This window comes from Vespa velutina, chromosome 4 (assembly GCF_912470025.1).
Source record: "Vespa velutina chromosome 4, iVesVel2.1, whole genome shotgun sequence".
Taxonomy (NCBI): domain Eukaryota; kingdom Metazoa; phylum Arthropoda; class Insecta; order Hymenoptera; family Vespidae; genus Vespa; species Vespa velutina.
This window is the reverse complement of record NC_062191.1, coordinates 10,986,713-11,014,706: the sequence shown is the minus strand read 5'-3', so window position 1 is coordinate 11,014,706 and position 27,994 is coordinate 10,986,713. Positions and strand designations below refer to the sequence as shown.

The following is a 27,994-nucleotide window of genomic DNA, read 5'->3' as shown; positions in this document are numbered from 1 at the left end:
TTTAACAATTTGATGTGTTGTAACATCAAGTCCATTTCGCTTTCGGTTCCATTCTCTTCTCCGATTAACGGATCCACGGAAAACTACGTTTGCGGAGGCGTTGCATCGTCACTCACTTCACTGACATCGTGTTCAATCAGTCTAGCCATTAATTCGTTTTTAGATTTCATAGTCGGAAGTACTAGAATCTTACGGTTTTCTTTCAAACTGCGTCACGGTGAACTTGTATAAATCTTTCGCTTCCATCACGCTGTTAACTCGTTATCATAAAATACAATCAAATTTACGTTTCAGGCATAAACGTATCTTCATGATTGCATACCTGCTAATCCAAGATCCTGGTTGAGCCCCAAATTGTAGGGAAAAATATTATTAATGTTATTGAAAATTGATTGCACGTTAAATTTTATTCTATTGATAGGCCGGCGCAATGCTGAAGAAAAAAACGCTGTTCTCAACGAATGGTTAAATATTGAAGAAATATTTAACAAAAGTAAAAGTATAAAAGAAATAATGTCACAGCTGTTTGATGTTCGCTGACCCGTCAGTCATTTTGTTGTTTCGCTATTATTTGTTCTAGCTTGTTTCGCTGATACGTCTCTCAAGAGAGCTGCACGTTCACTCTCGCTGTCGAAAATTAGTGTGGCGAAAAGTTAATACACAATTCGAAAAAAAGAATCTTCGAGCGATTCTAAAATATGGTGCCGGAAGGTTAATGTAAGGTGCTACATTTCAACTACTGGAATAAGAAAACTTATTTTTATCGACGGTATTTTGAATAAAAGTAAATATTTAGACATTTTAAAAGAAAATTTAACACAAAGTGCAGTTAAAATGGGCATAAGTAATAGTTTTAAATTTTATCAGGACAATGATACGAAACACAAATCTCGGATCGTTTAAAAATATTTAATATATAATTGCTCCAAAATGTTACATCTTCCTCTACAGTTGCCGGACTTAAATCCCATTGAAAACCTATAGGATCTATTGAATCGCAACATTAAAATAACATCGATAAAAGCGAAAGTATACTTAAAAGCTCGTTTAATACAAGAGTGAGGGCGTATACTATAAAATTATTTAGAAGCAATATTTTCTAATATGCCCACGCGCTTAAGAACAATAATTTGACAAAAGAAATAACCAATAAAATATTAAAAATTTGTTATAATGTAGTTTGTGTATTATTAAATAGTTATGATCTGTTAAGTGTTTGAATATTGTTGAAGATGGATAGAACGAAACCAGATCTTAAATACATGCACATCTTTGGATCCAAAGTTTACATATATGTATCTAAGGAATTCCGAAGAAAAATGAATAACTAGGCTAAGGAATACAGATATATTGGTATCGACAATAATTCTAGAATACATCATCTTTTGGATAATAATACAAATAGTACAATTATAAGTCGTGATTTGAAAACAGACACTTTAATTGCATTGGATATAAATGATGGCAATGAATCACCAATAAATCTTTCTAATGCTATTTCAATCCATGCGGAAATAAATGAAGGGAACAAAGATGATAGCGATAAAGAAGCGAAAGATGACATCAAAGATAAAGCGAATTGATAAAGAAGTATCAAGTAGAGGGTGCGAACGACCTCGACTAATAAGAACCGGATCTAGGGGCAGATAATTTAATAATAATAAACGATAAAAGAATTCTGCTTTTTTTTTCTTTCTCCTTTTGTTTAATGCAACTCAAAATGCATTTTCATAAATAAATTTTACTTCGATAGATATTGACAGGAGGACAAGCTAATAAACGTAATTCAAATCGAATCGTCAAAATTGTAAATGCTTCGTGATTAATCCATTTAACGATCATACAGATCATCATGGGAACGTCAGACTCTTCAATATCCACATTAAATGAACACTTCATTAGTACTTCTAATCGAGTTAACAAAGAGAAGAAAAATTAATCGTTTAACGGTAACACAATAATAGGCAATCCGAAGGACAACGTAACTCGCTAAATCATTAATTATATTTAAAAGCAAACCTTTTACGCTTGTGAAATGCGTATAAACTTATACGTATAATTTTAAACTGGCTTATTGAATCGATACTTATCTTCCGCTTTACCTTCGAGTTCTGCATTAAGAATTATGCACCTTAATCGAATTATTCGAGGCAAATCAATTCGTTCTTTCGATAAAATTAAGTTGGAAAACTGACCGAATGGATTCTTGTATTTCAGATGGTGAATCAAGGCTTCGCGGGAGAGCAATATCGCAATAACGGAAACAGTACTTTCATTCACAAAAATTCCTCAATACATCTTGACGCTCACATTTACGAGATATCTTAGTAAATCATCTCGTAAATGTGAACGTCCAAGTTGCGAGAAATTCTGTAGAATTTCTTCCGACTTCCTTGAAGAGTCAGCTCATTTGAGGGTCGAACAAAATGGTCATTAATTTATAAGTTTGAATATTAAGAACGACGGGTCCGAAAGAATCTTCTCAATCAATTTATTTCAAAAGAAATTTAACTTTTTAACTTCCTTCTTCGCCGAGGATTTTTATCGTCAATTCCGTCTCCTTCGGCGAATTACTACATGTGGGAAAAAATAAATAGCAAAGAAAAGAAGGATCGTTCATTGGAAACAAATCTTTCTGATGATCTACTTTTAAAGGAGAATAATGAGAATAAAACTTGTACGTTATCGAGATTGCGAAAAGAGGATCATGTCAGCACAAGCAAAAAAGGCAGGATGTAAGCATTGTAGAAACAAAGGTTACTCTGTGAACTTTGAGAAGATTAAATTCGAATGATGAGTAGGAATCATCAGGCTTTTATTTATTGAACGAAACGTTTTCCAACACAATGACAAATTTATTCCATTTTGTCACTCATTGTTCAAGATTAGAGAAGAATCCACGGAGACTATTTCTAGGCAAAATTCTATTCTATTTCGGGAAAACATTCTTTTTTCATTCTGATATTTTCAATCACAGAGAAGGTTCAACAACAAAAATAAGAGCAAGAGCAACAACATCATCACCATCGTCATCATTACGAACAGCAGCACTTACCATTGAGAACACTCAAGTACAATGCAGTGTGATAGAAATGACGACAAGACGAAGCTCATCCACGTGGTGGAAACTAACGAAGATAAAGCGCTCATTATAACGATCAAATATAAGGATAAATTCCATTTACACGCATAACCATTGTGATATGCCATAAAATATTTTTCACAAATCTTAAGGATTCAAGTGATTCTCAGGTGAACAATACACGTTAATTTCGTTAAAAAAAACGTGATACTAAGAACAATAATGACGACAGCGATATAATAATTTATCGAAGACGAAAGGTACGGGACTATTGAATCTGACACTGATAATAACGCAAGCATCTCAAAGGAAGATGATTGGGTCAGTATTACAGAGAATGGATACATGCCACTTAGAGTAAATTTTTCAATAGGATCAAAAGTAACAGATCTTTTAATATTTTTGAACCGATTCAGTTTTTCAAACTGTTTTTCACGAACCAGCTAGTCGATGAAATAATAAAGAAAATAAACAACTATGCAAAATCTTGTTATTGTTGTTATTTATCTTGTTATAGTTGCTAAAATCTAACTAAAGACTCCATATGGCCAGCATGACATGATGTAAGTAAAGATGAATTTTGGATTTTCATTGATTCATTCAAAATACAATATACATTCTATGTACAATGCCTATTTCTATATTGGTCAACTAAACATAACAGTAGAATTCCTATTACGGATATATTTACAAGAACTCGGATATATTTACGAAAAATATTCAAGTTTTTGGATAAGAAAACTTGTTTCTATAAAAAAGGAAAAATCACATTTTTAACCTGGAAGGGCAAGAGAATTGTGTAACTTTTAAGTAATTGGAATGATGCTGGAATAATGGATTCAAAAAGAATTCTATGAAGAGATACAAAAAGTCTAGAATTAGAAAGCATACTGCAGTTGCCAGCAGCACAACTTACATGGGAGGGCATTGATCGAGTTGATCTATACGTATCTATTTATTGTTTCATTCTATTCGCTAAATTTTTACAGGATAGACGTATTTCCTATTACTCGTGACTTGTTTTTGTTTATAGTTCTTGTACATTAACGACCTCTTGTATTATCTCGGCGCGGTGAGACAGTAGGCGTACATCGTATCGTCGCTGGCTCAAATATGCCACCAATAAACCTAAAAGTCTCAATATTGGGAGACACCTACTCCATACGAAACACATCAAATAACGAAGTAAAGGATGTCTACATGTCCACTAACGCTTCAATCTACCGAGTTGAGTTTCTATCTACTAGTAAAAAGAGGGAATCTAAAACAATTACAGATATGTCAAATTCACACACGTTTCATCAATTCGAAATATGGCTACAAGATATACAGACTCACAACTCATACAACAGTATACTCTCTGAAACCGATGCTATACCAACAGGTAACACCAAAACAAATAAAGAAAATAGATCTCCTCCTATTTACATTCAGGGTCAAGATTCATATGAATAAGACTAAATCCTTCTCGAATGTTGGAGTCAATTATTATGGTCCTTTTCACACTAAAAATTGCACTAAGAGTTTTCACTAAGAGGTTTTCTGCTAACTTCTCCATATCACAAACCTTCGGCTCTAGAATTCCTTATTGACAACACCTGCTTATTTGCTAAATCATTCGTATTTCCAATTTCTTTGTCCTAATAACCAAGTCATCAAGGACTTCGGCAAAATTCGTCTCTTAGTTTTATCTCCGGCAGAGGTCCTTTTTTAGACTCTTTCCCACTTATTTTTTCCATCATTTGGAATACCATTGGCATGGGGAGGTAGTAGACTGCCATGATCATTTCCCAACTGATGAGCGATTTGTGGCATTCACCCGCAGCATGAATCCGCTTCACTTAAAAAGAAAACTATGGCCTAAAAAATCCCAAGGAATTTGCAGTATCCAATTGAGTGCTCTATCCTTTCCCTTCTTTCTTCGACTGTTTGATCCTGAAACAAATTTCTTCTTCGAATAAATTACCCAACTTGGTCAAGACATAAAAATTTCTTTGCTTCAGAAAGCTTTTCGCAACGGATAATTTAGCACCAAGAAAATTTTTTTCTAAAGAAGAAAAAGTCTATTCCTCCACTTTGTTATACTATAAAATTTGATTCATTACCCAAGCCGAATGTTCGTCTTCACGAAATATTTTATCTTGCCTATTACAAATTAATCGACATCAGTTCAGCCACATAACTCACCTCTCTTTCAACTTCCGCAACGATCGGAACTATTAAAGACAGATTCCATCCCTAATAGAAAAGACACCTAAGTCAGAACATGTGACGCTTCATTCATGCAAAAGTGTTAATCACTCGTAGATTTGTCTCTACGTTTTTCTACCGTTTTACCTAGTTCCTTTATTAACATTAGACTATCTACATGATCAATTTTCTTTTTCTTTCTTAAAGATTTTCTTATTTCTTTCTCGAAGATTTTTTTTCGAAGTGTACTCCACATCGTTGATTTTCTTCATAATTTTATATGGGCTTTCCCAATTGCTCTTGAACTTCTTCGTTCTGCTTCTTCTGTATTGAGAGTTGAACATACCTTCTGATCCTTTAATAAGCTTTTTTCCAAGCAAAACTTCATCTCTATCCGCTTATTTATGGTTCTATGTATTTCGTCTAGCTTCGTATTAAGCTTCGGGACATAAGTTTTAATGTGTATCTCTCTTTTCTATTTATATTATATTTTCTATTTATATTATACGGATGGACAACAAAGAAAATCTAATAGCATTTTTAAGTCATTTCTAGTTAACATTTTTGCTGAAATCTTATGCCTTGCGGATCTATAAATTAAATAACACAATAGAATCCACTGATCCTAATCTTTCTGGTCCTAATGAATTTTGCCAGATGATCAATCAAGTCCGTCTTGTTGCAGATATAACGCCGTCGACCTAATTTTTTGGAATCCTAACAACACCCAAACGCGTATCGTCAACTTTCTCTTTTTTTCTTTCAAATGAAAAATCCTCCAAGAAACTCATTTTATAGAGAATCGGTTAGGTCTATGATATGTTCAACAATTCCGCAATTTCTTGCGAATTCTTTTGAAAATTCTTGAAGGAATTTTGGAAAATCCTTTTCTTGCTCTATCGAGAAGTTCCTAGAATTTTCCTAAAGCACATTATTCAAACTATTAATCAATCCTCATGAAACCCTCACTACTGAACACGAACTTTGTAATACAACTCACCCTAATAGCTTCATCAAATCTATCTTTCATAAAAGTCGCGCCTTAAGATGCAATTATCTGTAATATTTGTTATCACCAGGGAACAGTTTTCCTGAAAACTTTCCTGACTCCACCAAAATTTAAATAATCTGGAATACTTACGAGTCACATTCTCTCAGAATGTCCTAAATCTAAGACAAAAATATATCCAATATTTATCGTCAAAACAGTTTTGATATATAGTAATGACATTAATTCTAAACCCGCACGTAATAGTATGTAATTATATTTATTGATTATAGACATTCAAAATAAGATTTTATAATAATAGTAGAATATTTTTTCCAGTAATATACTAAAAAAATACCACAATACTTACAAGAGTTACAATGAAAACGAATGTGTGTAGTTCTATTGTATGCAAATATGTATGTGTATGTGTATGTATATTTTTTCAACAGATTTCTGTTGAAAGTCTGTAATCGAAAAGTAACCATCTAAAAGATAATATATTCCTTAAATTGAAAGTCTACAGTTAATAAAAATGTTAAACTTTGCGCTATTTGTTTGCAATGGCGAAAAGAAGGAGCACAATATTATTTCATAAATCATCTAGTAGTAAAGAAGAAACCTATGGGTTTTACAAAACTTTGCATAGCAATGATAGAAAAGATTTAGATTTTTCCAAAAAGAAAAACAAATAAAATTGTATGCATCGGATTTTGATTTGGATATTGATGATTGAATAGTTGTGATAATTAACTTGATACTATATAAATATATAGTAAGATGCTATTCAACAGATCTTATAAGAATTAATTATTAAGGAAGATATCGAAGATAATGCCGAGGAAACTGCAATTAAGTGCGCTAGGTGGATTGAATTTCATGGACGTCAGAAATTGTTTACTTTTACTCGAACAACCGACATCAACTATTTATACTATACTTCATATGATGTATTTTCTTTAATTGTTGATAACAAATTGATAAATTTGCTCATAGAACAAATAAACAGAATAAAAATTAAATAAAGCCACATTAATTCAATTTGCACGAATGCATCAATAGACATAAACTAATCCGGATGAAATAAGAATATTCTTAAGATCAACTCTGTGATGTAAGAGTCAACTCAATAAACAATTATTGCTAAAAAGCACATTGTATAATTTTGATTTACCGCGTACCATCATGTCACAGAACAGATTCGAAAGATGCTTCTCAGCAACTTTCAGTTTTCTGATAACACTATTATTGCTTATAGTAATGGACTTGGAAAGCTATTTCGACTGTGGGAAAAGAAGTATCAAAAAATATTTAAACTATGAAAAAATATCATCATTGAGGAAACATTAATTTCATGGTATAAAAGATTGATAATTAAGTAATATATTCCAAATAAAACCCATAAATATGAAATAAAATAATTTAAATTATGATCTCCTAAAGGATATATAAGGATATAATAAGGATCTATAGTGAAAAGCCAACTACATTTTGCGACAATACAATAAGACACCCCTAAATTTTCTATATTTCTCAAGTCCCATGGTATTAACATAGTGATATCAGAGAAACTGGATTGGCATATAATATATGTCTGCAACTTACAGGAAAGTTTATCAACCAGGGATGAACATTATACATTGACAATTTTTATACCTACTATGAATTAACTATATCGTGTCGTCTAAAACAGAAGACTCACATAGTTGAAACAACTAAAAATAATAAAAAATTCATTCGAAGACATTTTTCAGCATACCAATGAGTTACTGGTATGTGAGTCATCTTCAACAGCTGTGTCAAAAGGCATTAAAATCTGCCGTATTCTGGATCGTTAAAAACTGCAGTAGTAACATCTATACTTACGAAAGTTCCTGCGAGAATTCTTACGATCATAATCGCGAACGGATTCGCACTTAGAATAATTTTATTCGCGTAAAAGTTTCCATCCGCGCATCCATGGCTTATCACTCCTCGTTAGGAAAACGGACTCTGAAGAAAGTTTTTTCTTCGAAGAAATCTTCACGTTCGCAAGAGTTTGAATTTTGCAGCTGCACATGGATTGTTTCAGCAGTAATTACAGAAGAGATTCATCAGTTTGTACATCAGATACAATTAGATATCCTGTTACTGCAAAAGTCTTAAGTTCAAAAACAAAACACGGGCTTCACCTTAATCAGTTTAGAAATTAAAAGAAAGCTTGCAGCATTGCCCGCTCAAAAATAGCGGATGAGTCCTTAGAAAACTTGATTAAGAAATTAATCAAGTATGGCAAATGACAAATTCAGTCATCTCTGTTTAGGGACCGATGAACGCCACCGGCCTTTTAATTTTATAACTCTGTTTCTTCAATGGTTTTTACGAGACGTGAAAGAAAAGCATTGGAATCAGCAGGAAAGGAAGATATCGGCTTAAATGTCCAGACTAAAAAAGTAAACTACATAAAATTACCCAATCCTAAGCTGTGAGTCGTAGTAATAGAATGAATAACTTATTTAGTCTTTGGTGAGCCAACTTACAAAAACTAGTCACACTTTGGTATACAAAACGACATAGAGAAAAGTCGTAGAAGCAACTTAACATGTCATGAAACTTCATTAAAATCAGATGATTAATGATAGCTATTGAAATAGCAGCGAGTATAGTTTGCGAAGCAATAACTAAATATTTCCAACAGATGTGTCTACGTCACATGCTAAACAATACAAGTGACAATATCGTGCTCTATATGATGCATCCGAGCCCATTTAAGAGGAGAGTGGTTATCTTCTTTTATGAATATCACGAAATGACAACTGAGTGCTGCATTGTTGTAACATGTGGAGATATTCCTGGTATGCAATCGGCATAGTTGAATCGATAAGAATCGGCAAGTTGGCAATAATGTCGTGTAGCAAGGACAAATAGTTACTGATCCATTTTTCATAAAAAGATGCTGCAGCTATCAGCTAACGACCAAGAGACTCTTCGATGATGTCAGCTTTGCTTAAAGTGTCATCGACACCTCTTAATAAATATCTTAAGACCACACTTTCGCGAACTCTGGATGAATGGCTTTTTCATCCTAGGTCGATCATACGAAGAACCAAGAAGATAGTAGAAGAAATACAGTAATTGACGATGTTCACTCAGTAATATCATTACCGAAAATAGCCATACGATACAAAGAGCTAATAGTTCCGTTGGCTTAACACTGTTGCATCTTACATACATTTATTTTTTTCACTGCTCACGCTTAATATTTTTATAAATTACATATTCGTGATATATATTTATAACTCCATACACGTGATTGTTCTAATAAAAAACAATGTCATGATCTACCATTTGAATTCCCGAATCTATGCATCACTGTCTTCTTTTCGTTCATGTTTTAGTACTTCGATATCGAAATATCGTAATATCAAATGATATCAGGTAATTGAATGCTCGATTTCACAACTAATACCGTAAACATACATAAACAAAAGAAGAATTAATTAAATGAATCATTAATTAATAATACAATTAAATTGTATCGTTTTAATCGATAATACAAAATTCTATTTTAAGCTAATAAAATAGATAAACATATTAAGAAAAAAATGAAAACATTTAAAAATGTACTACTTATGAGTAAATCCAAAAAAAGAATTGTTAATGGTCATGTTCGTTAATAATTGATTGAAAAAATTACTACCAGTAACTCGTACCAATTTGGATTTTTTGTCCTCAACATAATAAGTACTGAAGAAATACAATTTTGTTTACTCACTTATTTAAGAAATTCCACGATCCAAAACATTCATCCTTATTGTAGATTGAAATTAGAGTAGGTTGACTCGTAATAAGTCAAAAATAAGATAGATTTACATCAAAGTAAATTGAAAATGAAGTAGGTTGAAGTTGCAGTAGATTGACTTGGTAAATTGATTTGAGAATGCAATGATGATATGAAAACAGATTGAAAAAAAAATTCATATTAAATTTTTTGTAATAAAATGAATTGTAAAATTATATGACTATAAAATTTCAACATTTACTTACTATTATTGTTCTATAGAAGAAATATACTAGTTTCCTGATCGTCTTCCATAGTGCATTGACTTTAATACGCGATAATTATTTATTGATCAAGAGACAGACAATAAATTTAATTCAATTGGATGTTTCACATATAAAGTATAGTCTATCGACCTGTAAAAAAACAAAAAACAAACATTAATAAAACTTTATACGAACAAACACTGACTTAATGACTGCTTTGTTAACAATCTATTTAAGTACACATGCATCTAAAATTTTATTGAAATCACAAAATACAAACGAATGCAAATTAACAATAAAACTCTAAATTGATTTCACTTCTTTTATTTTGTCGAAACAAAGATTGATTCATCCATGACTCCATAAATTGTGCAATAATAATCTGAAATAAAATACAAACAATATCATTAGTATCAATAAAAAAAAATCATTAAAAAATATAAATAGAAAATAAGAGGTTACTTGAGTTTTTACTAATAAAAAGTAACAATGAAATAAACAAAAATATTACAAAAAAGATTTAATAAACATTAACTATTACCTACATTTTATTAACTTATTAATATTAATTATTACCTAAAACAGAACAAATTCTCTTCCTTAGCTGCATGATCAACAACCGTGTCAATCAATTTATTTCTCCACTATATAAATTTACTAGTCGTAATTTCATGCTCCGGGTTCATCAAAACTATGCTTAAGAATTACGCCTGTTTTCATTATTGGTCTAAATACTGTTTTTCATATTTTTCGCTGCGAAAAAGTTTCATACAGTAACACCTGCAAAAAAGAAAAAGTTCATATCCCCATTACTGAGATCCAATAATGGAGGATCTTCTTCCATCTTAACGGAACAAATAAGTGCATAAAGAGCCACATCTCAAACTGCCAATTGCCTATCCTTGACCAACAAAATATTAATAACGTTTATAGTGCTAATAATTTTATAATAAAAATACATAGCTTATAATAAATCACAATTATTAATAAATGAATAATTAATTTATAATTAATAATATTATTTATAATTAATAATATTATTTATCTATAAAAGCTAAGTCCGAAGTAGGTTTTCCGAAAGTAGCTTTTCCGAAGTAGCTTTATCCTATTACTTTGAAACAAAAATTATTTAATCCTACCCCACGGACAATCTTTCATAAATTCATGTATGAAGACAAATTTCCTAAAGCATACTGACTAAAATAGAATAATATATATTCTTATAATATATCTTAATATATATTCTTATACCAGAATTTATTTGCAAATTTTTAATATATACACGTAACATATCTTCAGTTACATACGAAAACTAGTGAAAAAAGACACTGTACGTGTGAGGTTGTCTATTCGTACTATATTATGTATTAAAACTTATTCGTAGCAAATGCTTCTAGGATTTAATAAAACTATGTATTATAACGTAAAATAAAAGAGTTTTATGCATAAATATAAAGCTTTTTCAAATATTCAAAAAATCGGGGTCGTAAATAAAACCTTCCTCCTTAAAATAAGACCGCGTTCATAAAAACCAATTAAAAATTACTCTTGTTCTCATTATTGGTATAAATGCTGTTTTTCATATTTGTCACGAAGAGAAAGTTTCGTACAATGGTCACCCTCGAAATCTGTGGCAAAAAAGAAAAAGCTCATATCTCCATTACTGATTTTCATAGATATTATTAAATTTAAGAAAAAATTGTAGTTCGTTTTTTATTTTATAAACTAGAAATGAAGAGATTTTATAAGTAATGTGTAGCACATTAGTAAGCGTCTAAATTCGTAATTCATAGTTATGAAGCTAATGATTCTGTTGGTACCTTTTTTGATTTTATCAATAAAAATAATTAATAACTTTATTTACTTTTGCTTATTTGATAATTTAATAAGATATTACTATCCAATCTCTTATATTTATTTCTCCTACTTGATGCAAGTTTCGGGATAACCTATTCTATATAGAACAAAGGCAGAGGTACAATTTTTCTAGATGACAAATGTATATAAAGTATATATATATATACATTCGTCAATTATTTTTTTTAATATAATAATTAGTGAAAATATACACTTATATATTATATTTTTCTCTAGCATAGATTATTATGAGACCTTTTTTGTATATCATCATCAAAAAAGATATAAGAAAATTCAACAGAAAGTATGATGTAAAAATTTCACGATCTAGATGACAATTTCATTTTCGCGAATATCTTGTAAACGCAACATTTTCCAAATTTGCGAACATTAAACTACAGAAATTGCATGTTTTGCTATCGATTAATATATTGGACGAAATTGTAACTTAGAAAAGAAAAGTTAATTACCTGTAAATAGAAGGACGATGAAGCACCGTGAATAGCTGTTGGCGCACGCAAATCCAAAATAAGAGCAATGGTAGAGAAACCGGTAGAGACTTGTACTTTTAGTGGAACTCATCTGGCAACAGCGGAAAAGATATTCTCAACCTTGTTCTCAACTTCGTTCTATTACGATAATAAATAAATACGAAAATACAATGAAACAAATAATAAATAAATCTGTGCAATAAATTTGGATCCGTTTCATAAATATTTTAAAGAAACAATATTTATCTCTATCTATTCATTGTTATCTATAAATCTCTAATAATATAGAATTTATAATTAAAATGAAATATGATGAATCGTTAGAAATCAGGAATCATTGGAAATGTTCGGTCAGTGTTTAGAAAGAAGAAATTTGCGGCGAAGAAATAATTTTGAATAAATAACTAATATGCATAAAAAACTAATTGACAATGAAGGTTTTTACACTAAACCTTCACTATATATATATATATATATATATATATATATATATATATATATATTTGTCTCGATCATTAATTTTCTTACTGAAAGAGAGGGAGAGAGAGGGAGGGGAAGAGGGAGAAAGGGAAAGTAATTGTTTTCCTAAATTAATATTTAAGTAAATGTTTAAAGTAGAAACTTATAGATAAAAATAAAAAAAGTAGAATATAATTTTCAAATAACAAAATTTAGCTTACAGTATTCATCGTATATATAAAACTAACTCTCTTCTTGATACTTCACATTCGTGAACAGATCTTAGAACATCCTTCCAAAAATATATGTAGTAAATAAGTCTTGATATTATTTTCTTTTCTCTGTTTATTTCCATCTACTTTAAAATCTCTCTTTATATTGTACGTATAGCAGAACAAAGAACTCATAACCTTACAAAATATTTTTATTTATTTACTGAAGTCTATTGTTCTAACTTGTGTTTGAATATTTCCTTTTTATCTTATTCCTCGTTACCTTACATATTTACATACACATATGTTTACACAGAGACTAACTTTTAAATGAAAACAAGTAAATATTTCCACTATTTATGAATGGATGGAAAAAATGTTCAGAACAAAGTCACCTTTCAAAGGACACCTATTATGATGGAAAGAATTTTTTCTAAAGGTTTAATTTTTTAAAGAAATTTCCAGATCATAAATATTTTATTAAATCTACGATTATATAAATTAATTTCTCTTGCCATTCTGAATAAAAAAGATTAAATTACAATTTCGAAAAATGATTAATTTGCGAGATATTTTGAAAAAACTATTTATGGTAGACAACACAGTCGCAATCATACATATGAATAATGAAAAATATAGAAAAATTAATTATAGATCAATATAGGAAGATTAATTCTCTCTCTCTCTCTCTCTCTCTCTCTCTCTCTCTCTCTCTCTCTCTCCCTCTCTCTCTCTCTCTCTCTCTCTCTCTCTCTCTCACCGCACACACATCATATACATAAACACATATATATTCAGAGATTAATTTTACCTCTTTGGCTGTACTTGACAGCAAAAAAAATGACGTACATATCTCTATATACTTTAGCATTTTCAAAGTATAATTTTATAAATTCGAGAATCTTCTTTTGTCAGTATCAATCTATTATAATGGGTTATAGCCATTGTTGGAAGTTTTGGAAAGTACGGTTAATCGAATTTGTAATTTTTACTTCGAAATATTATAATTAAAGAGTTTTTTATCAGGTTATTTTTTATTAGATTCAACACAGATAATAATTCTCAAAAAAAAACCATCCCATTTCAATAGACAACTTAAAAATCTTACACCAAGAGAAAGATTACGACGACTTTGATAGCGTTAGAGCATGGTGAAATTAATAGTTACTATTACAGTGTCGCTTAAGTCAATTATTTTTCACTAAGCAAAATAAAAATCTTCGTATAATACACGTATATATATGATATATGGATATACATATATACGTATGTATATAATACGATTAACCATATAAGTTTATATTATATCTAGATATAATAAAAAAAATAGTTTACAAGGCATTAGCATACATTTAAATATTGTTCTTGCATTAAGGACCCAATTAAATAGTATTAATCACGATAATATGTGAACTTGCCAATGTAATATTTTTCTAACCTCTTCAGCTTAGTATTTTAATCATTGTGAAATCTATACATAGACAATTACTATTAATTATTTCATTTAAAAATAGAATCCACTTAATGTTTTCTTGAAATATTATATAAAAATGAAGAACAAGCAGACATGTCATAAATGGAAAGATATATTTCAGATATTGATAAAGTGAATATTGTTTTCTCATAAAATTATTTAATACTATTTTTTAATATTGCATTATAAAATAATTTCTGAAAATAATTTATGAAAAATATTTTTCATTGTGCAGCGTACAGATATGGAAAAAGTGATAAAGAAATGGAAATGTATTTTCATAAAATCCTTTAAGAACAGAATCTCCTGAAACAAATAAAGTTTTATTTTAATTTCAAAAGACAAGCAGCATAAAATTGTTATACTCCTTAAATTACTGAAGAAAACCAATGTGTCATTAATTTACTTTTAGAACATAAAAAGAAACAAGATGTTCTTCTTGGACAACTTGAACACTGAAATAAATATTGCATTTAATACAGACAAGATATATATGTTAATGATAATTACATGATAATTATATGTTTCAGGTCAATAGTAGCTTTAGTAAAAGATCTATAAAAAGATTTTTAAGTATTTTCCTCAGCTTTTGAATGAATTAGTTTAATTTCTATAGCAATATTTAATCAAGAACGTAAGAACAGTTTTGAATTTATTGCCAATTTTATCTGATATTTATCTAGATTATATTTACAAATTTACTTAACAAAATTCTGCTTTTGTTATTCACAAAGGTAATAAAGGATTTGCTATTATAATATTAAAAAATATTTAACATGGGTCTGCTGACTATTGAAGTAATATATAATACTGGTTCAATTTCATTCCTTCAGATGCATGAATCTGATGCATTTTTTTTATTTTAACACTTTAAAAAGAAGAAGAATCTTTAAATCAAGATCTAATATCACTCAATGCAATTAAATTTATTGTATCATTTAAATAAATTCAAAAGAAATATTCAATTTCGCAAATAATTTTTCCAAGAAAAATTGGATGTTTCTATGTGAACAAATCTCTAAAAATAATGAAAAAGATTATGAATATAAAAATAATATTTACATTAATAAAAATAGAAAAAACGAATGGATATGAAATTAACCAATGAAAATATTGCATATCAAAAGTTATAAGTGAAGTAATAGAGGCGTACTTGTCTGAAATGCAAAGACAAATTGTACTTTCATAATATAGAGCAAAATGAGTAATATCTATATGTAATATCTAATAAGTAATGTCATATGAATTTATATTGCAATGAATCCGTTATGAAAAAGAATCGTCAAGAAAGTATACGTAAAACCAACGAGAAAAAAATTGTAGATATAGTAGAATAAGATCTAAGATTTTTTATTCCATTAACATTTGTTAGATTATTACAAATTCTTCCCGAAGATATCTTAGATTAACATTTATCAAGTTAAGGATATATATTTTTGTAATATAAATAAAAAATAATTATTCATAATTATATATTATTTATTTATTTACACATGTGTAGGTTTATTTAAGAATTTTACAACTGATCAATTTTATATTGTTTAATTTTATAAATAAGAATAAAAAAAAGATGTTACATAATGTGAGGTGTAAAAAAATTCCAAGAAAGAGGAAAATCAACTTTGAAGATATTTAATTATATGTTTATACTTCTCCAAATAATTTTTAAATATCATTTCTTTTAAATTTAATTGTATAACACTTGCATATCTCATTTAAGCTGCACTTTCCTCTCATTATCACTCCCAACATCTCAGGCTTCTCTTTTCTTTTCATAAACAAATGTATTTCACAAAGAGCAAATCATATTTTTGTTCGACCTTCGATCAACTTGCACACACAGTCATATACACAACTAATTAATACTAGAACCATCCATTCTATATATATGAAGGTATGAAAGGCAATGTAGATAATCATACAGGTTCGTAATGAAAGCGTACGTGTATGAATCTATATATGAGATAATGGAAACTATAAAGGTGCGAAAGAAATAATCCAATAAATTAGAATAGTGATTCCATGTTACTTATCTTTCCTAGATAAGTAGATTATCAGCATGGTTTCTCATTTCAATGGAGTAGTCGGACAGTGTTCAATAAGCGTTGTAAGAGAATACAAATATTAAGATTTTGCGAAAAGTGGTTGTTCTAATTGCAAAGATTAATTTCATACTGTTTTGTCTAATTTGATTACTGTTTCTTCTGTTTGAATAAAATCTTAAATATTTAATTTATATATTATATTTTTTTTTATCTAATATAAAAACTTTTAAGACTTTTAAATAGCCATCGATTCGCATTCTAATCTAATAATTTATCAAATTAATAATTTATAAAGTTCTCTAACATGATTTTTCAATTATTATTTTAGCATCTACTTGATCGTTAATGTGTGTTATTATTTTAGAAAATTTTTTTCGATCTTTTGAGATTAATAATTTAATAGTTTCTATTTTTCTTCATTTACAGATGTAGACAGATATATTGTAATTTTTCACTATTCAAAAAACAAAGGGTTTCTTTCCGTAAGATTGCTTTATTACTTTGTCCTTTAAAAATATTTATTATTTGTATTGTTACGTCCTACGGTCAAATTTAAGATGCTAAGGTTTCAGTTTTTGCTCAGACCAAGAAGCTTCTATCATGAATTGTCCTTGAATTCAATGATAAGCAACAGGGCAGTAGACATAGATCAATAGGATAAAGTAGAAGAATATCTGATAAGTAAATAGGGTGGAAAATGAACGAAGTAATAGTTAGTGTATTAAAAATAAAGATTTCAAGTTATTTGTCCTTTTTACGAGTGATGTAATGATTTAAGAATGGATTCCTATCTCAATGAGGTAGACGGACAACGTTTAATAAGATGTAGGAGAAAATACAGATTGTTCAACTTATTGCAGAATTACTGATTTTTGGATAAAGTCTTATAAATTTATTACTGTTGGTTTCATAGAATGCAGAATACTTTAAGAAGATTTTAAGAATTTGTTAATATCTTCAGAGACGATGTTAGGTGACAGCATGAGTTGCCTGAATTTTGAAAAGTTATAATGTATCGAGAATACAGATTTTTAAGCATTCATAATTTTTAACGAGGAAAATACTAAACGTCAGAAATGAAAGAAATAAACTTATACAGGATGCAATAATATATTTGAAATTAGAAATAATAATTTCATGTTTGCTAAAAATGTAGTTCATTCGTTATATGTAAAATTATTTCTAATTTTTAATGATTTATTCTTAGAAATATTATTATAGAAAGAAAATAAGTTAAGTATGTGTACTTTAGAATAAAGATTAAATACATAAGTATATCGTAAATATTTTGGTTATTATATAACTATATAATTAATTTTTGGTTATTATATAACTAAATAATTATATTATTATATAACTATATGATTATAATTGCGAAAAGATTAAAAAGAACGATTTGTATTAAAAATTATTATTCTATAATGTTTATCGGATATATCGAAATATTAGAGTTGACAATTTTTTCATTTGTTCTCAATCACTCTAAGCTAACTGATTATCTTTTAATTCACTGAAATTTTTTTACTTTATATCGAGTTAATAGAATTGATTTTTTTTGTAATATATATTGTTCTGATTTGTTTTTCAACTCGCTATTATTTTTATAACCGATTGCTTATAATAAATTCCTTATCTTAATGTAATTATATCGTTTCAATTCGTCATTTTTATAAATATTTAACAATTATATATAAGTTTTTATATTATAGTATTTTATATAATCTTTTTTTTCTATGTCATTTGATCATATATATATTTTACATTATTAGTATTTTAGACTTATAATAAATTGTTCGATATATTGATTTCTATATTCAAGTCAAAGTATTGGAATCGAATAAATGTTTAATGATAAACGATAAATAATAATGGAAGTGTTGTATCTTCGTAGATATGTGCCCGATAATTTCTTTTGAATTAGTTTATTGCTAATCATAAATAAACATCCTTTCTTTATTCTTTATTTTTCACGTAACATTGCCATTATTTTCTTAATTTAATTTTAAGTAAAATATATGGTTTATACAGCTTGGTTTGTGACTATAATAAATATGATGAAAATATTGATAGAAAAAGAAATAATTTACAACGATCAAATCGGAATGTGCTAATTATATAAGAACAATGTTCGTAAATTATTTTTATTTTAAGATAATTTATTTGTTAAGTTAATAGATTCTTACGGTCTTTGATTTATTATTTTATAAGATTAGTTAATTTTTATAATCGTTATTGTATATAAAATAAAAGATTCATATTTATTGATATTCGTTAAGAATTATAATATTTACATAATTAGTTTGAAAAAGTAATAACAAATCGAAATTATTTAATTTTCTTTAAAATTTTCAATTACTTAATATTCTTAATAAGAAAACTATATATTATGTTTTTTATATTAAATTAAAACAAATAATGTGTTTTACATAGCAAGTGTACTTCGTAGATTATTACACGTAAATATATGTCATAATAGATTAATAATATATTCTTTATTTTTACTATTATAGGATAAAAGTTTTTTTTTTTTAATATTTTTAAGTAATTTTAAATCAAATCTGATCTCAAGAAAAGACTATGTCAAGTTTGCATCAGCATTGTATAATATGAAAGTTGATTAATCCCTGATATACTTACATATGAGACCTGACACGACACTAACGCGTTTCTATGCAACATCATAGTGTTTTATGACAAACTATTGTAAAGTTTCGATGTTAAACTCAGAATTTTAATTTAAAAATAAATAAAAATAAACTTTTTAATTCCTTTTAATAATATTTCGACACTTTTATGTAATCGTATCAAATATTAGAACATTTAATACTTGAAATAGTAATTATGGCTTATCTATTTTTTAATATTTCTAATATATATATATAATTTTAATACATAAATAATTAATATTGACTGTTTAACATGATTGTGCGTTATTTAAAAGTGTATATATATATATATATGTAATTTGATTATATTACATATATATATTTATTATAATATAATATATACAAATAAGAATTATTAAGAATTTTTAATACAATGATAAATATTTAATTTTTATTTAACAAAAAAAAATCATTAAAAGAAAAATTTATTAATTTTTGATGAAAAGAATATATGTTTTTATCTTATTTTTAATAAAAAAATTACTAAAAGGAAAAATTTATTGATTTTTTGATATTTCATGAAATTTATAGTATATATATATATATATATATATATATATATAAATATTTAATTTAAATATAATGATACAATAGAATATAAATATTTAAACAAAGTAATTATTCTCCTAATAAATAAATAATTTAAGATATGTCATATATTATATTACATAATCAAATATTATTTAAGAATTTAAATAAAGTAGAAATAATTATTATCATAATAAATAAATAATTTAAGATATGTCATATATTATAATATATAAATAAATTTTTATAAGTATTCTTATTATAATTAAAAATGTGATTGGGTAGTTACCTTATAAATTATAATTGATAAATAATTAGTATTATCTTATGCGATAATTTTGTCAAATTCTTAATATAAATGTTAAATGACTATCCAAAGTCTTTAACGAACGTTCAATTTGTTAAGTTCAATGTAATCACATAGGTTCGAAACGAATAAGTACAAAGAATTCTGAAAATTAACTCTTCACAACATCACGTAATTTTTTAATTTCATTTTTATATATCTACTTTTTAACAAATTTGATTTTAGCTTTATATCCAAAATTATTATTGTGTTTTAAATATACATTATAATTGATATAGTGTAATTATATTAACATAAATAAGATTAAGACTTTTTTTATATAATTTTTATATAAATAGTAAATATTGCACCTGAAAGAAGCCTTCACTTTATACTATTGTAATATTTGTATTAGGTGGACCGGAAAGTAATGTCGCGAGATCGATCAGTAAAAAATGTTAATTGTTTTATAAGGCAGTAAGCATACTATAGTAGCATAAGAATGTTTCTTATTCAAATTCGAGCTAATAATTACATTAATTTAAAAAATTAACTTCAAAATTTGTATGATATTTAATACATTGTAGAATTTATTTATAAAATATAAAAAGGCAAAAAAGAATGCAACAAATTATGCCAAAAGAAAAAAGAAGATGGAACTTTCAATCTCACTGAAAGTTCTATTGAGTTAGATAATATCACTCTAAACAAGATGGATAATTCGTCTCGAACACATTCTTTAGCTTTACTTTGACTAATACTTAATAAAACATTCGCTCAATCGCGGAAGATCAACTAAAATTTCCCCATCTAAAATTAAGAAAGATGTGGGGCAGAAGGTTTTATTTTTATGACTAAAGTAACGTCACTCTTCTATCAAAAGTCCAGGTATTTTTCTCAGAACAAGTTCCGGATTACTGACTAACTTTCACAAGTGATCGGATAATCTCTTTATTTTATGAACTTTTTATATACATTTATAAACAGATCAAAAATATATATATATATATATATACATATTTTGAATTTATTATTATTTATTATTTGTATTTCTTATTTTACACATAATAGTATTGAAAAGTTTTGAAAAAATTTAATTTTATATATCTCTTACTAAATTAACGAGTCTTTTTGCATTTAGTTATTTATCTTAAATTACTCGAACTATATAAAAACTATATCATATTCAAATAGAAAATGTCAGTGATTCATAACAATGACTCATAAAAAAGATATTGATATAGTAGTTTGTATTTATAAATAGTAACATTTCACTACGGGGGAAAAAAAATTTAAGTACTTTAGTAACAGTACTTTAAGTAAATAGAGGACTTAGAAGAGAAGAGAAAATTATTAAAATACTTCAGTAAAGGTACTTTAAGTAAATAAGGACTTAGAGAAAAAAAAATATTTTTTTTAATTATTAAGTATTTGATCATGCTAGCACTCCACTATTTACTTGGAGGAGATCCATCATGGCTCTATTTTCGCAGTCACGCTCCTATGGCGAAACTTTGAAAATTTTTTAAATTTTTTAAATTTCGAAAATATAGGAAAATTTTATTTCCCTTACCATAAGCGACAAGGTCTGTAGAGCCGTGCCTGAAGCCTCAGGCGACAAGGTTTGTAGAGCCGTGCCTGAAGCCTCGGGCGACAAGGTTTGTAGAGCCATGCCTGAAGTTAAGTACGTTTCCCGCGCTTTTATGACTTGATGTTATGAGTGACGCATGTGCGCCAACTGTCGAAAAATAAATAATATGCACTCCTAACACTATAAATTATTGTTGTCCAATCTAACAGCCAATCACAGTACGGCGTGACTAGTTGCAAATCCACTTCCGTCTTGCAACTGAAGTTATCACTTGAATCCACCGTTTGTCCATAGAATATAAAATGCCATTTCCGCAAAAACGAACATAACCTGCACAAAATTACTGAGCACATTTTTCACTAATTACAGAGTAATTAATCAATCCCCAATATTGATTATTATCTCACTTTATTCATTGCACTCTAATTAACGAGTGAGATATAAATTTTTCACATGCAAAATAAAGTAAATCTGAAAAATTTTCACAAAACGCGGAGCACACGGCAAAACGTTAGACCCATATCGCAGCCATGATGGAACAGTATAGTATAAAAGTGAATACCCGTAGGGTGCCAGTATCTATGCTATCTCGCCCATTGCGGCATATGCTATGAAACCACCTAAAGACAGCAGCCACCACAGCCAAGTGACCGAATTCGAAAAAACTCAAAACTCCTGCAGGCAAGAGAAGATGAGCGGTTTAGACAGATCCTCGCAGCGACCAACATCCTTGCAGCAACGCTAATCACCACGCTAATGCCGGCTGTGCCCACGGGGAACCACGGAAAGCCCCGCTCACAATGTCACGATCCTTGACACTCGTTTCGTAGGATAAGATGGGATTGGTAGGATAGCAAGTTTTAGGGAGATTATTGGGTTGTACTGAGAAGAAAAAAAAATAAGGAGATGCATGGAAGCATCTCCAACCCTATCCTGTTCGAGAGTGAGTTAACCTGAAAAGATTACAGACACCCACCCTCATCACCGGAACTCCGATAATCCCAGCTGAACAGGATTTATGAACTAATTACTCTTAATACAGATGGTTTCTTTACAAAACCGCGAAGAGGGAAAAGGCCTCGACCGTGAAGACAAGATGTCTCGCTGCTTCCGGCCAGCTCTTTCCGCAGAATATATCTTCCAGAGCAACTCTCTGAGGTTCGAAAACCGAACATTCGATGATGTTCGGAACCTTCGCCACACTCGCATGTTCCATCCGTGACGAGGTTCATCGACCTTAGTTTTACCTTGAAAGCCCCATGACTTGAAAGAAATCGTGTTAAAAAGTGGTTTGGAGAGACGAAACGGGCACCTATCCTTTTCTTGATGAGGAAAGAAGCAAATGTCGTTCTTCCTTTGGTGGAATTCTCCCATCTCGACTGTTAATTTGCAAGGATTTCCTCGTCGATCTGTTCTACTAACGTGCGCTTAAGCTTCATGCCTTCCAATTTTCGAGTCGCTTTCTCGGTATTCCTTTTCTTCCTAAAGTCGTATAATCTCCTCCGTTTGTATAACTGGAAATTAATCAGGGGCTCTCCTGCTACGACGCAGAGAGATTCTGTTGCGATTGTGCGATACGCAGATGTGACTGAAATAAGGGCCGACCGTTGAGTCGTATTTAACTTCCTGGGGTTCCCCTCCGTACAAAGATTGGACTATCTTGCTGCCGCTTACGTAAGCATAGGGGTAAACACGCCACGATAAATCGTTCGAAGGGCACAATGACGAAGACCCCATTCACTAGCCCGAGGCACACAAACTATTATAATAACTCATCCAATCAAATACACGGTGAAATTTACATATCACAATTACTTCTTCAATTCTCACAACATCCTTTAAAGAACGCGCGTTTTCTCATTAATTGGCGGGAACGCGACGAGCGGTATTTTGCTAACGGCCTACAACGATATCTTAGTCTAGTGCCACCGCCCTTATTAATCGCGAAAAGTGGGTCTATAGCTCGGGCAACAAAAACGAGACGGGAAATATTTCCTCAGTGCGAATCGACTGTCATCATTGGTCTGGTGCGAGAAGCGCATTTTCAAAAACGCTCTCGTCAACAATCAACAGATATGTTTCTTTTAGGCTTACTAATGGTTTCTCGTATTCCTCTATGAGCTATCGCTATCGCTGCTTTCTATATCATCAAATTCTTATTATTTCCTGATTATTAAAAACATGTAATTTAGAATCATATATATATATATATACAATAGAATCTACATATATAGCATAATACATAAACATATGTTTTTTCATTCCGCCAATCATTACTATCAACCAACGTCTCCAAAATCTTGTTCAAAATCCTTCAAAATTTTTCTCTCATATTTTTTTCATTTTGTAACAGATATATTTGAATATTTTATTCTTTTCTTCGTCTTCTTTATTTTCATTGTATATAATTACAAGTAAATACACAAATAATTAATTAATAATATATTAATCGTTGATATCTTTAAATAATTTAAAAAGAAATAAGTATATGTAATTTTTCGTTTTACCTAAATGTTATATATAATTTTTTTTTAATTATACTATTTACTTTAAAAATATAAATTATTAGTATTTGACAGCTACAACTTCACAAGGATAATCTATTAACATTGAATAATCATTATAATAGAAAGATAAAATATTAACTTAGATCAAAAATACTATAAAAAAACTCATGAGAATTGGCTTAATGATTTTCACCAATCATATAATCATATTATCGATGGACATGTTTGCAAATTATGTTAGATTACATTTCAATGAGTTTCGTATCTAGACCTCGCTATACTACAATCATGTTTATAAGTAAAAGAAATCGAATAAACTATGCATGTTAATAAGCATTCGAAACATTGAAAATGTTTGACAATTAAATTAATAGAAATCTATGTAATATGTTAACGCAAAATAATCGTAATGATATGAAAATGTGAATAATTAAATGTAGCTGTGAATAATAGATTTCAAAGCCGCCTACAAGAAAAATCTAACAGAATACTATTTTATTCATATATTTTCCATTTATATATATATATATATATTATACATATATATATATATATATATATATATATATATATATATGTGTGTATATTGTACACCTTTTTTCTAATTAAAATATTTATTATTAGAAGTATTAGTTACAATTACAAATACAATAATCATGGAAACTAATAAGTAGATGTAATTCTATACTGTTAATGATTCCCTATTTTTGAGCATGATAGGGGGATACTATAAATGCAATATTCTAATTAACATGAGGAATGATACTTGGGTCAGTCATGGGATTGAGTAAATTTAACAAACATCTTGATAAGTGGAATGTGCAATGTAACAATGAAAGCTTGGAAATCAACAAGTATCTGTAATTGTCAACCAACGAGTATCAGGAATTGCCGGTTAGGTTTAACAAAGTTCTATAGAACTGGTACGAAGTTAACCCCGTATAGAAAACGTATAAGTGGAAAGAAGAAAGTGGGCGTCGAACAGGAGTAAGTAAATCAGGGATAGTAATTCAGGGCAGTGTTCAGAAACTGGCTGTTAGCCATTGTGGGTAAGCTATAGCTTGATAAGCAAATTTTCATGGAACATAATACTTGTATGATAATGATGGATATAGTGGAGGCTATATAATAAATTGTACAGCTTAGTAAGAATATCGGTACATAAAAACAAACCTAGTTTAGCTACAAGAGTTTTAGATGATTAAAATTTCAGTGTAATGTTCTCCTCTATTAAGAAATCGAGGGAAAATTAAGATTTAGACTTATTAGAAGAAGCTGTGACAGCGATAGTTGAAAATGATGAAAGCTTCGATTGATTAAATTATTGATGGATCTTTATTAGCTCTCTCAACTATTTGTAATACACAATTTATACAATATTAGAAATTATAGAAAATATACTTCTTTAACATCTTTTTAAATTGGTCGAGCCTCTTGCGTTGTCATATCGGTTGGTAAATTATTATATATTTTAACTCCTTCATAAAACATACTCGTTTGCGTACCCCTATTTCTGCGAAATTGTATTACAATGTTCCTAGTCTGTCGTATGTTTTTTCCGCTTTCTTTTCCTACTATTTCTAACCTATTTCTTAATTGTTCAGTTAACAAATTTCTCAAGATCTTGAAAATACATAGACACATGTAATATATTCTCATTTCCCGATTTTGCATTACTTGCAATTTATTCAGCTGTATCTTTCTCATATCCATTAACAACGTTGCACGTGATATGATTTGTGCTATGATCGCTTTATACGTGATACACCTAGTATATGCAAATATATAATTTCCTATTCCATTCAAAAAACTAGTTTTCTTACCTATCTTTTTTAACATACAATCGTAATGACATTTAAATCTAAGCTTACCATTTATTCCTAAGTATTTCATTATCTCTACACGTTATATCTCGGTTCCATTAAAGAATTTCAATACAATATTTCCATCCATCTCTTTTCTTACACTCATATCATATATTCCGTCTTTTCTACATTCATTCTCAATTTATATATATTCTTCAATTCTTCTACTGTATTAACACTATGCCGTCCGCACATCTAATCTAGATTTTTTCGTGTCGCGCCGGTGGAACTGATTTACATAATTTCGCTTATCGCCGGCGGTTTTTCGGCTTGTTTACTAATCTTATAGTTCCCATGTCTCAACCCTGTCTCTCGATTTTCTCGAAATATACATATGTAAATAAATACAAGATTTTTTTGTATTACATATTTATCTATTTATTTATATTTTGTTAAAAACTTAGTGTTTATTTTTTAAATGAAACGAAGGAAAGCAATCTCCGAGATGAAGCGCAACTCCACAAGATTAAATTAGTTCACTTAATTGTTTGTTTTTATAACACACATGACACCTTCTGCGTTTTCGGTTGTTGGTTTCTGAAATACGTATTAGCTGGTGTTCCTTTACGAAGGGCGGAAATTTTGTTGATTGATTCACGACTGGAAGCACGCCATGTACTCGGGACCTCCAAGTTCTCTTTACCAACAGGTGAATGATCTTTTATCCAAGATTCGTATACTTTCAATAAAAAATCATGAAAGTGGAGTTTCTTGAAATCTGTATAATGTTGTTGCAGTACGAACGCGTTGTATAAAGCGCAATTGAAAAAGTATAATGCTACTTTTTTTAACCATTTTATAGTTTTCCGGTATATAGGATAATAGCTCAAAAATTGATCAGCTCGATCTACACCCTTTATATATTTATTATAATCCAAAATAGATGTGAGTTTTTTAATAGTACTATTGGTTTTTCTGCATTTTTTTGCTGTATCAACTAAACCGCCATTGTGTATGGTAGAAATTGTTCTTATTATTTTCATCTTCGTTGCTTTCCATACTTACACCAGTACTGCTCCTCTTCGTTGATGTTTGGTTTCAAATATATTTAGTTTGCAGTTTTTTAACTTTGCCGGTAATCCTCTATTCTTACGTAGAGTTCCACAAACGCGAATTTTTTTCGTAAGCAAATTTTCCGCAAGTTCCACACTGTTATAGTAGTTGTCCATATACAAGTGATGCCATTTTCCAGTAACATTTTTCAATAGTTTTATTACTGTATCCTTTAAAGGTTTTTTAATGCCAGAGAATATTTTGTAACGCGAAATATATCCCGTAACAACATCTGGACAAGTATACTTTGTAATTTTTGAGGGGTTATAAGCTTTAAAATTCAATCGCCACGATATCATTCCTTCATCTATTGTAATATTTTGATCAAGATTGAAGTTTTCTTGAAAGTGTTTTGTAAAATAATCAATTATACCTATTTTTACTATTATCCGAGAAATGTAAAAACGATAATATTTGCCAAAGTCTATTGCGGCACATCGTTTTACCAAATATTGGTGTTTCCAAAAATGGATTTGTCGTTCAATAATCTCCAATCCTTGGTTTTTTAACGATTCCCATAAGAATAATCAGTCATTTTTTTAGTTCGACTGTCGTAACATTGAAAAATCTTGCACTTTTTTTATCGGGCTTCCTCCTGGTGGAATTTTGATTTTAGTACCTATTCGTTTCGATACTAATAAATTTAAACAAGTTGTTCCCTATAAATAGTTCCC

The 27,994-nt window shown here is 29.0% G+C and overlaps 1 long non-coding RNA gene across 10 annotated transcripts; it reads right to left on the bottom strand.

Moving 5' to 3' along the window:
• LOC124948890 lies at nt 1-22,587 on the bottom strand. 10 transcript variants are annotated; one of them, XR_007100885.1, is made up of 9 exons: nt 21,878-22,587; nt 12,614-12,725; nt 11,833-11,914; nt 10,863-11,066; nt 10,287-10,668; nt 10,015-10,159; nt 6,273-6,442; nt 5,270-6,193; nt 1-5,017 (listed from the first exon to the last, which is right to left on the bottom strand). It is a non-coding gene; the product is annotated as an uncharacterized LOC124948890 (long non-coding RNA). The 10 variants fall into 10 exon arrangements; XR_007100882.1 differs by lacking the exon at nt 11,833-11,914 and having other exon boundaries at nt 1-4,343; nt 4,421-5,017; nt 21,878-22,584; XR_007100887.1 differs by lacking the exon at nt 11,833-11,914 and having other exon boundaries at nt 21,878-22,225; nt 22,303-22,583.
• Nucleotides 22,588-27,994: the final 5,407 nt, after the last annotated feature.